The sequence below is a fragment of the Rhinopithecus bieti genome, unplaced genomic scaffold, assembly GCF_001698545.2.
Source record: "Rhinopithecus bieti isolate Rb0 unplaced genomic scaffold, ASM169854v2 scaffold_15160, whole genome shotgun sequence".
In the NCBI taxonomy this organism is placed as follows: Eukaryota; Metazoa; Chordata; class Mammalia; order Primates; family Cercopithecidae; genus Rhinopithecus; species Rhinopithecus bieti.
Window position 1 is genome coordinate 18,167 of NW_016807998.1, and position 10,461 is coordinate 28,627.

The following is a 10,461-nucleotide window of genomic DNA, read 5'->3' on the forward strand; positions in this document are numbered from 1 at the left end:
CCGGGGGTTTCACCATACTGATCATGCTGTTCTCGAACTCCTGACCTCAGATGATCCATCCACTTCAGCCTCACAAAGCACTGGGATTACAAGAGTGAGCCACTGTGCCCCGCAAAAATAATATTTTTAGGCCGGGCTCTGCAGCTCACGACTGTAATCCCAGCATTTTGGGAGATGGAGGTGGGCGGATCATCTGAGGTCAAGAGTTTGAGACCAGCCTGACAACATGGTGAAACACCGTCTTTACTAAAAATACAAAAATTAGTCAGACATGATGGCATGTGCCTGTAATCCCAGCTACTCCAGAAGCTGAGGCGGGAGAATCGCTTGAATCCAGGAGGGAGGGGTTGCAGTGACCTGAGATCACGCCAATGCACTCCAGCCTGGACGACACAGCGAGACTCTGTCTCAAATATTTTTACATTAACAATGCATATATTTCCCTACCCCTAAATAATATTTCTCAGAAAACTCCAGAGGCTTCAGGAACCAACAGTTTTAATAGACGTAATTCCTGATGTGTGGTGTACAGGTCCCGGAAGGCTCTCACCCACTTTCTCACCCTTTTCTCCTGCTTTTGCCTTCTATTCTCCTTGACAGGTTTGGGGTCACTGCATCCAGGGCTTGCTTTGCCTTCTATTCTCTGGAGGGAGCGCTTAGGCACTTGAGTGTCAGACTGCTGCTTGGAACCACTGAGTGGCCAGCACTGGTGTAGCTGCAGGCCAAGGCGTCTGAATTCTCAGGGATCTGCCCTTTACCCAGGTCACAGGTCCAAGGGCTCTCCTCACAGCTTTCTGCCAGCCGCTCCAGATATACACATCTTCCTGGAGGTTCAGTTTCTGCCCAAGGCCCAGCACAAATGTCATGGATCAACTGTGACTTTATGATTTTTTGCCAGGACTTCATGGATCCACCCAGCAGTATAGATGAATGTGAAAAGGTTACTAGTTCTAACGGTTAGAAACCCATAGATACACACCAGAACTTACCTCCCACTCTGGAAGGTGAGTGGGGTGGGCTGGAGGGGTTGTTGCTGCACTTCAGGCCAAGCACTAATTTCTCCAGTATCACAACACCGCCCCCAAGGCAGACACGTTGATGAGGAGACAATGTATTACCATCTTTTATTCCAAAAACGCCAATGGGGCCGGGTGCGGTGGCTCACACCTATAATCCCAGCACTTTGGGAGATGGGTGGGTGGATAGCCTGAAGTCAGGAGTTCGAGACCAGCCTGGCCAACATGGTGAAACCCTGTCTCTACTAAAAGTACAAAAATTAGCTGGGCGTGGTGGCAGGTGCCTGTAACCCCAGCTACTGGGGGGACTGAGGCAGGAGAATTGCTTGAACCTGGGAGGCAGGGGTCACAGTGAGCCAAGGTTGCAGTGAGCAGAGATCATACCACTGCACTCTAGCCTAAGCAATAGAGTTAGACTCTTCAAAAAAAAAAAAAAAAAAAAAAACAAAGGCGGGGGGGGCCAATGGGATTTTTCTTTCCCACATTTCCTCAGCTCACAGTGGCCCTGCACCTGGCTGCTGAATCTCTATGTAGGCCAGACTCACCAGAGTAATAAAGACTCCAACAGATGCAACAAATGTTGACAGTGAGAAAACAAAACAAAAAAAACTACATGCTTTGGCCAGAAACGGAACCTAGGGAAGAGAAAAACATTCCACCTGAATCACAATGCTGCTAGTTCAAAAAATTCTGCTTAGCTTATGATACATTCAATACTTCTAGATCTGATTTTGTTCACTATTCACATTAGGCCTAGGGTTCATTTTCCAGACTCCTTTACAGACATGCAAATCAACTGGTTCAAACTGAATGTAATGGCCCAGCTGTTTTCAGTTACACTGAACTCCCAGTTCCATCTGTGATAGAAGGGAGTGCCAGCCTGGTGCAGAATTGTTTCCAGACTAGGAACAAAGAAAAGGATCGGTGGCAGACTCCCTGAATTGAGGAAGTGAAGCTAAGTGTTTGGGGAGAGCAACACAGAGTTCACAGGACAAAGATCCAGTGAGAAGATAACTAAGCAGAGAGAGAATCTGGGCGTATGTACAGGTTCTGCCACCAGTATTCAGCAGAGCACTAGTCAGTGCGTGATTGTGAAAAGAGTAGCTGACTAGTACCAGGGAAAGAAACATCCAAGAAAATCATGGAATGGCATCCGGTACTCACACAATGCAGAAAACAGTATCTGTTCGCACCAGCCAGACTGGAATTATTCATAATTCATAATGCTTTTGTAATGGGATATAATCAGCCCTGGACTGAGCACTACTGCTGAACCACGTAAAAGTTCATAAAAGCAAGATCCAAAAGGATCCAACTGTTTACAGGTCACTTAAGTGCACCCCAGAACAAAATTCAAGATGATTTATAGGAATTATAAAATATAACTTTCCTGCTGACAAGGGGGAAAAAAAAGGAATTTAAAAATAGCTAGTATGCAAGAAGGTAAACTTCACAATGTCCAGCATCCAATTAAAGAATATCATGTATGCAAAGAACCAGGAAACGATGACCCATAAAGAAGGGAAATAACCAGTTAATCAAAATTGAACCAGACCTAACATGATGTTAGAATTAAGAAAGAGGACAGCCAGATGCAGTGGTTCACGCCTGTAATCCCAGCACTTTGGGAGGCCGAGGCGGGCAGATCACCTGAGGTCAGGAGTTTGAGACCAACCTGGTCAACATGGTGAAACCCCATCTTCAGTAAAAATACAAAAATTAGCCGGGCATGGTGGTGCATGCCTGTAATCCCAGCTATATGGGAGGCTGAGGCAGGAGAATTGCTTGAACCTGGGAGGCAGCTGTTGCAGTGAACTGAGATTGTGCCATTGCACTCCAGCCTGGGCAACAATCGCTTTTGTTGAGACTCCATCTCAAAAAAAAAAAAAAGTTAAAGGAGTCCTCCAGGCAGAAGGAAACTGAGACCAGCTGAAAATCTGGATGAAAAAAAAAAAAAAAAAAAAGACACTAGAAATGACATCTACATAGGCAAATACATAATTTTAACATCTGACTAGCCGGGTGTGGCAGCTCACGCCTGTAATCCCAGCACTTTGGGAGGCTGAGGCAGGCGGATCATTTGAAGTCAGGAGTTCAAGACCAGCCTGGCCAATATAGTGAACCACCCCCTCTCTACTAAAAATACAAAAATTAGTCCCGTGTGGTGGCCTACGCTTGTTCTCACTGCTACTCAGGAGGCTGAGGCAGGAGAATCGCTTGAATCCAGGAAGCAGAAGTTGCAGTGAGTCAAGATTGTGCCACTGCACTCCAGCCTGGCCGATAGAGCGAGACTCATCTTAAAAACAACAACAACAACAACAACAACAAAAACCCAAAACCAAACAAAAACACATCCGACTGTTTAAACAAAAGTAATAAAGATGGATTGTAAGGTTTATAACACGTGTAAAGTAAAATGCATGACAATAGCATAAAGGCAGGGAGAGGAGTAATGTGAAGAGGTATGATATCACTTGAAGGCAGACTGTGGAAAGCAAGGCAGAATTTTTGAAGTTTCTTTCTTCACACACTTTCAGGTTCCCATACATATAACCTAGTTTTTTTCTGGAGGGATCTTATTTTTTAGGAGGCTTGGAGAGGCACCTTTTGTTTTGTGTTCTCATAGGATGCACAAGAGACAAGGATAAGTGAACACTCTCTCACTTTTAAATACAGTGATAGGCCTGAGGAGAAACAACTGTAATTTTTTTTTTTTTTTTTTAATGAGATGGGATTCTCACAGAAGTTCGTGTGGTATTGAACTTCTAAGCTCAAGTGAGGCTTCCTTATGTCGGCCTATGAAAGCGTTGGGATTAATAGGTGTGAGCCACCGTGCCTGGCCACAAATACCAACATTTAAAAGGACGTCCCCGGTTGGACTCAAACCACCAACATTCCGGTTAACAGCCGAAAACGCTAACCGATTGTGCCACAGAGACAACCTCAGCTATTCATCTTCAACGAAACACATTAAGCGTTCACTTTCATCTCATCGTAGATTAAGCCATCAATAACTTTAGGGATTGCCATTCGCTTTCTGCAGGACAAGTGTACAGACTACAAAGCTTTGGAAAACCAGAGAGGGTGGGTTGACTAATCGTGTTGTTGCGCATTAGAAATGCGTACATTGCATAACTCTGAAGCCAGAAGGGCAGTCGAATGGCCTTCAACCTGCCTTGACCCTCGCCTGCTTCAGAAGCCAGTGCCTCTGGAAATGCCTGGATCTGCGACCCCAGCCTGAGCCTAGTAGGGCCTAAGGGAAGCCAAACACCCCGACGGCTCTCACAGTAGCTCTTTCTGTTTTCTTGAGCCGCCTTCAGGCAATCATCTTCTCCCCTTGCTCTCCCCTCACTCAACTCGACTTCAGTAGATCGGGTCGGTGGGGTGGGAGGGGGAAAGAGGGAAAAGGTGAAAAGGAGGAGGGAGAAGCAGCGGAGACCAGGACGAGACAATGGCCGTGCAGAGGGAACCGGCTGGATGCAGAGAAGATGGGACATGTATCAGAATGGAGAGAAGACGTGAGAGAAAATCACAAGAACTTGTAGCTGCCCAAGAATAAAGAGGTAAAAATCGCATAAATGTTTTTACATTTAAAAAAAATCGGGGGACCGGACGCGGTGGTTCATGCCTGTAATCCCAGCCCTTTGGGAGGCCGACGTGGGTGGATCACTCACTTGAAGTTAGGAGTTCGAGACAAGATGGGCCAACATGGTAGAAGCCCATCTCTACTAAAAATACAAAAATTACCTGGCCGTGGTGGCGCACGCTTGTAGTCCCAGCTACTCAGGAGGCTAAGGCAGGAGAATCGCTTAAACCTGAGAGGCAGAGGTAGCAGTGAGCCGAGATGGCGCCCCGGCCCTCCAGCCTGGGCGACAAAGTGAAATTCTGTCTCTCAAAAAATATATATAAATAAATAAAGGGGGGGGGAAGCAAAACGACAGGCAGTAGGTGTGGGGTGCTTTGGGATTCTATACTGGTTAGTACTCTGCGTTGTGCCTGCAGCAACCTCTGTTCTAATCCGAATCCTGGTACTGTCAGACTCAATCTTGGACCCACTGGGGCGAACCCATGTGTCTTTTGGTTTGCTTTAATTCCTGCACCAGCTGCCGCCTTTATCTGCAGCCAGAAAGCCAAAAGCAGGGTTTACCGCTGGACCCACAGTGCCATACGGTCAGGGGAAAAGAAGGAAATCCAACAGTACATAAACAAAGGCCCAAAGAGAAACCGTGGAAGTGCTCTATGCCTCACCGTTTAGCAGAAAATATCAAGCAACTCTCACCTAGCTGGTCTGTAGCTTCCACGAATGAAATAATGTATTCATTGCAGTCTTTCTGGTTGAGATATTTCAAATATTTGGTGGAACTTTTAATTAGAGGGAGAGATACTCTAGAGTGTGGAAGAAAAAAATGAGGGAGTGTGAGGATGGGGCGACTTTAGGACAGAGAAAAAGAGACAAGGAAGCCACGTAAACATTTTCGGGTGGGAGTGAGGCGATGTCAGTCTTGAACCCCGTTATGTTAGGTAAAGAGGGCAGCCCTCTTCTAGCACAAACACCGTTTCTCACATTGAGGAAATCACAGGGATCAGCAACTCTAGAGTGCGATGAAGAAGCTTCACTCTGGGAGAACCCCCTTCGTGACCGGTCTCTCCCCTGCCAGGTAAATGGGAATGAGCGCATGCCCTGCAGCGACAGCACAGCCACCTCGCCCTGGCCTGACGCTCAGGGTCACCACCCTACCCACTGCCGCCCCTCGCCATTCTTCCAAACTACTCTCAAACAAAGATTCCACCGACAGTCACCCCACAAGACAACCCAGGCTGCCTTTCAGCACCGGCTCCCGCCCCGCAAGCCACCGCGCACTCTCACACCCGCGGTTCTGCCCGCCGCCTCTGCCCAGTCTGTGCGCTTCACTTCCCTGGCTCCCGCTCTCCCCTGAGCTCACAGTGGACGCGGCGTTCGTCCGAACCCCTCTTGGGAGTACTGAATGGAAAATAGGGAGCGTGCGCAAGTGCTTGGTGGAGTGTAGACGTTGTGGGATTTAACTGTGAGACCATCACTTCGACGTCCTAGTGCTGGTTTTCACACCTGCCTTCTGTTGGGGCACCGGCAACAGTTTTCCATTTGTGCCTACTCCACCTGCTGTCTTTGTTGGCTCAGCGAACATCGCCTCCCTCTACCGCTCAATCAGCAAATGGGACCACCGTTGAGGACCTCACCAGCTGCTCATCCTCCTCCCAACCTCGCGGGCATCGCCTCCAGTCGCCTCTTCCGAAGGCCTAAGCTGCGAACGTTAGCTGCGAACGGGGGTGAGGAGGCTCCGCTGACTGGCCGGTGCTCATGTCCAGAGCACGCACAAACGCCACGACTTGGCTTGGCCTCTCTCTTAATTATTCGCATCTCGGCCAGATAGGCGCCTCGTGGCGGCGGCGGCAAAGAGGGTGGGCTTATTGGGTACACCTCCACGGGGGCTGGCATCTCTGCACTGTTGTGTACAGCTGTGCGAGACGCTCAGTCGCTCTCTAAAGCCGCGTCTGCGGATAAAGGACACGGACATAAATATGAGCAGTGTGTCGTGAGAGGTGGTCCACCACGACTTGCCCTACTTCGCCCGGGTTTGCCCCTCGCTGCGGAGGCTGTTCTGCATCTGGCCCTTGGGGCAGGCCGGCTGACAGTGTAAGACAGTGTAATAAAGGAAGATTCCCGTGGGAAGGCAAAACAATTCCTTGACCGGGAATCGAACCCAGGCAGCACCGGTGAAAGCGCCAAATCCTAGCCACTAAACCACCGGGGAGACGCGGGAAGGTGCTTTCTCTCCCTTCTTCAGTCTAAAACGACAGTTTCCCTGTGCTCTGGGAGGACTTGGGCTTTGTGAGGGTCGCTCTTTGCTCCTGGAGTCGTCTCACATGGCCGTTGCTTCCCTGCTTTCTTTAAAAAAAAGAGCCTGCAGGCAACACACCGAGGGCTCCGCGAGGCGCACCAAGGCCAGAGTCCCGAGTCCTGGAGCGAGTTGCAGCCACCCCGCCGCAGCTCACCACTGGCCTAGAGATGCGCCTTTGCGAGGAGGCAGCAAGTGGAGAGACCGTCGCGGGTCGCCAGGGCCGGAGCCGCGCACCGGGTTGCCAGGAGGAGGCGGGAGCGGGGAGGGGCCCGGGGTGAGACGGGGATACCCTCTGCATCATAAAGGACCCAGACCCCGGCACCCCCAAGATCATAAAGGACTCAGACGGATGCGGAAACCGAGACGGGCTGCATGGGAAACTCTTTCCAGGAAGGCTCCGGGGCCCTCAACTGGTCTCCCACCTTCCCCTGCAACCTGTGACACCTGCCATTTTCCCGTCTTAGGCGATGGCAACGCCACCCTTCCGTTTGCTCCGGGCAAAACTTGGAGAGTTCCCTCTGACGCTGGAGATTTTTCCTCAGATCCAAGATCCAACTGGTCGCCAATTCGTGATTTCCCATCGGCCAAGTGCGTGGGCATTGATCTACACGCAAGTTTCTCCACCTCCGCGGAATGGCTACTTCGGGGTGGAGATGGGGTGGGGGAGGGGGGCCCCTCCCGCGGTGGATGGGGGGCCCTCCCGCGGTGGAGGGGGGTGCCCTCCCGCGGTGGATTGTAAGGTGTTTAGCAACATCCGTCGCCTCCGCTGACTAGATACATGTCAGGGTGTTAACATTCTCCCTCCCGCTTCCCCCAGTCGTGGCCTAGCGTCTCAGTGGGGATGGGAGAGACATGTGAGGGCGAAGCTGCCCCCTGTTGAGAACCACTGGTGCGCAGTTGTCCTGCTCTCTGAACTTGTGCAGAGGACTCTCCAGGTGAAGGCTCAAGGATCGATCCAGCTCGAGACACCCTCCATACCCCTCACAGTCGGACCTTAGGATTTAGGCTTTAACATCTTGACATCATGAGATTCGAAACCTTTAGGTCTTTTCTTTCGTTCTGTCCTCCAAATCGGCCTCTTCCGAGCCTGTTGACCAGGGCCAGCCAGGCAGAGGGCTGCGTTCGCTCAACGAGGCTCCTCTCGCCCCTCCTGGAGTTTCAGGCCTCTTTCAGTTGAAGAGAAGCTTTATGGGCCACTACAGCTGCTGCATAACTGCATGTTGCATGCAAGCCCTAAATTGCTGATTTTTAAACAGCCTGATGGGTTTACAAAGACAATTTCTAAATAGTCTTAACAACAGAGGTGCACTAAAGCCATTGTGCCCTGCAGCCCAGGATTCCAGTAAGTTCTTTCAGGACCATTTATGGAAGATTTTTGGAGCTGTCCTTGGTAACTCCCAAGAATGTTTTGGTTAGGAGTAGNCTTCCCTGGCTCCCGCTCTCCCCTGAGCTCACAGTGGACGCGGCGTTCGTCCGAACCCCTCTTGGGAGTACTGAATGGAAAATAGGGAGCGTGCGCAAGTGCTTGGTGGAGTGTAGACGTTGTGGGATTTAACTGTGAGACCATCACTTCGACGTCCTAGTGCTGGTTTTCACACCTGCCTTCTGTTGGGGCACCGGCAACAGTTTTCCATTTGTGCCTACTCCACCTGCTGTCTTTGTTGGCTCAGCGAACATCGCCTCCCTCTACCGCTCAATCAGCAAATGGGACCACCGTTGAGGACCTCACCAGCTGCTCATCCTCCTCCCAACCTCGCGGGCATCGCCTCCAGTCGCCTCTTCCGAAGGCCTAAGCTGCGAACGTTAGCTGCGAACGGGGTGAGGAGGCTCCGCTGACTGGCCGGTGCTCATGTCCAGAGCACGCACAAACGCCACGACTTGGCTTGGCCTCTCTCTTAATTATTCGCATCTCGGCCAGATAGGCGCCTCGTGGCGGCGGCGGCAAAGAGGGTGGGCTTATTGGGTACACCTCCACGGGGCTGGCATCTCTGCACTGTTGTGTACAGCTGTGCGAGACGCTCAGTCGCTCTCTAAAGCCGCGTCTGCGGATAAAGGACACGGACATAAATATGAGCAGTGTGTCGTGAGAGGTGGTCCACCACGACTTGCCCTACTTCGCCCGGGTTTGCCCCTCGCTGCGGAGGCTGTTCTGCATCTGGCCCTTGGGGCAGGCCGGCTGACAGTGTAAGACAGTGTAATAAAGGAAGATTCCCGTGGGAAGGCAAAACAATTCCTTGACCGGGAATCGAACCCAGGCAGCACCGGTGAAAGCGCCAAATCCTAGCCACTAAACCACCAGGGAGACGCGGGAAGGTGCTTTCTCTCCCTTCTTCAGTCTAAAACGACAGTTTCCCTGTGCTCTGGGAGGACTTGGGCTTTGTGAGGGTCGCTCTTTGCTCCTGGAGTCGTCTCACATGGCCGTTGCTTCCCTGCTTTCTTTAAAAAAAAGAGCCTGCAGGCAACACACCGAGGGCTCCGCGAGGCGCACCAAGGCCAGAGTCCCGAGTCCTGGAGCGAGTTGCAGCCACCCCGCCGCAGCTCACCACTGGCCTAGAGATGCGCCTTTGCGAGGAGGCAGCAAGTGGAGAGACCGTCGCGGGTCGCCAGGGCCGGAGCCGCGCACCGGGTTGCCAGGAGGAGGCGGGAGCGGGGAGGGGCCCGGGGTGAGACGGGGATACCCTCTGCATCATAAAGGACCCAGACCCCGGCACCCCAAGATCATAAAGGACTCAGACGGATGCGGAAACCGAGACGGGCTGCATGGGAAACTCTTTCCAGGAAGGCTCCGGGGCCCTCAACTGGTCTCCCACCTTCCCCTGCAACCTGTGACACCTGCCATTTTCCCGTCTTAGGCGATGGCAACGCCACCCTTCCGTTTGCTCCGGGCAAAACTTGGAGAGTTCCCTCTGACGCTGGAGATTTTCCTCAGATCCAAGATCCAACTGGTCGCCAATTCGTGATTTCCCATCGGCCAAGTGCGTGGGCATTGATCTACACGCAAGTTTCTCCACCTCCGCGGAATGGCTACTTCGGGGTGGAGATGGGGTGGGGAGGGGGGCCCCTCCCGCGGTGGATGGGGGGCCCTCCCGCGGTGGAGGGGGGTGCCCTCCCGCGGTGGATTGTAAGGTGTTTAGCAACATCCGTCGCCTCCGCTGACTAGATACATGTCAGGGTGTTAACATTCTCCCTCCCGCTTCCCCAGTCGTGGCCTAGCGTCTCAGTGGGGATGGGAGAGACATGTGAGGGCGAAGCTGCCCCTGTTGAGAACCACTGGTGCGCAGTTGTCCTGCTCTCTGAACTTGTGCAGAGGACTCTCCAGGTGAAGGCTCAAGGATCGATCCAGCTCGAGACACCCTCCATACCCCTCACAGTCGGACCTTAGGATTTAGGCTTTAACATCTTGACATCATGAGATTCGAAACCTTTAGGTCTTTTCTTTCGTTCTGTCCTCCAAATCGGCCTCTTCCGAGCCTGTTGACCAGGGCCAGCCAGGCAGAGGGCTGCGTTCGCTCAACGAGGCTCCTCTCGCCCCTCCTGGAGTTTCAGGCCTCTTTCAGTTGAAGAGA

General features: G+C 51.9%; 1 non-coding gene and 2 pseudogenes across 1 annotated transcript; 1 reads left to right on the forward strand and 2 right to left on the reverse strand.

Annotated features, from left to right (window-relative positions):
• Positions 1 to 3,881: 3,881 nt before the first annotated feature.
• TRNAN-GUU (transfer RNA asparagine (anticodon GUU)) lies at positions 3,882 to 3,955 on the reverse strand. The gene has a single exon. It is a non-coding gene; the product is annotated as a tRNA-Asn (tRNA).
• A 1,392-nt stretch (positions 3,956 to 5,347) lies between these two features.
• On the forward strand, positions 5,348 to 6,540 carry LOC108537464 (formin-like protein 3; annotated as a pseudogene).
• Positions 6,541 to 9,226: 2,686 nt separating this feature from the next.
• Positions 9,227 to 9,914, reverse strand: LOC108537462 (uncharacterized; annotated as a pseudogene).
• Positions 9,915 to 10,461: the final 547 nt, after the last annotated feature.